Source organism: Carlito syrichta, unplaced genomic scaffold (genome assembly GCF_000164805.1).
Source record: "Carlito syrichta isolate Samal-C Ts95f unplaced genomic scaffold, Tarsius_syrichta-2.0.1 Scaffold309897, whole genome shotgun sequence".
Classification (NCBI taxonomy): Eukaryota; Metazoa; Chordata; class Mammalia; order Primates; family Tarsiidae; genus Carlito; species Carlito syrichta.
This window is the reverse complement of record NW_007253993.1, coordinates 164,366-165,236: the sequence shown is the minus strand read 5'-3', so window position 1 is coordinate 165,236 and position 871 is coordinate 164,366. Positions and strand designations below refer to the sequence as shown.

The window sequence follows — 871 nt, the reverse complement described above, 5'->3', positions numbered from 1 at the left end:
ACTCCAACTCCAAAAAAAAAAAAAAAAAGTATATTTGTATAATTAGTACATACATATAAAGTGCTGTTTTAACTTTAATAATATAGATAATTATCTAGAGTTACTAGAAACGGCCCAGCAAGAACTTTGGGCTGGGCCACATTCCTAAGGGCCCAGTGTGATCTTTGGACTGGGCCACATTCTTTAGGAACTGGTTTGGGCTATGGTTGAGAGTTTCTATAGTGTAGGAGGAATTAGCGTAAAATAGAGAGGAATTGGGATTTAGGTTGGTCATTAGGTGTTGTGTATGCATAAGTTTTAAAGGTTATTGATTATTAGAATATTATGATATTTAAATTGTATTGCTTTTGAGGAATATTAACCAAGCATGAGAAACAGTGAGATAGTTTTGGGATCCTCCTTCCTCATACTCGAAGAAACACCGGGTGGGTGAGGGATGCCCCTCATTCACCTGCTTTGTGTTCGTCTAAAAGTTTTGTGATTTAATTGGGATTGTTCTTCCTCATGCCTGAAGAAACACCTGGTGGGTGGGGGACGCCCCTCCTGCACCTGACTTTGTGTTCATGTGAAAGACTTCTGAGACTGTGTAAAATTTGGGGATAAATACCTGCTGTAACTTTCAATAAATTGCTTCTACTCAAAAAAAAAAAAAAAAAAAAAATTGTGTGAGAGAGAATCGAGTTTTCATTTTTTTCAGGCCTCTGAGATCCAGAACTTCTGATGACTTGATACTACCACTTTATACCAGCTTTTGATTTATTGTACAAGCCGTACTTGGTGCCTCAGTCTGTAATCCCGTGCTTTGGGAGGCTGAGGTGAGTGGACTGCCTGAGCCCGTGGGTTCGAGACCCGCCTGGGCAACTTGGCGAGA

At 40.0% G+C, this 871-nt stretch overlaps 1 protein-coding gene across 4 annotated transcripts in view; it reads left to right on the top strand.

The window, feature by feature from the left end:
- Positions 1–871, top strand: part of LYAR (Ly1 antibody reactive) — a 29,020-nt gene that overhangs the window by 10,912 nt on the left and 17,237 nt on the right. The window lies entirely within an intron of this gene.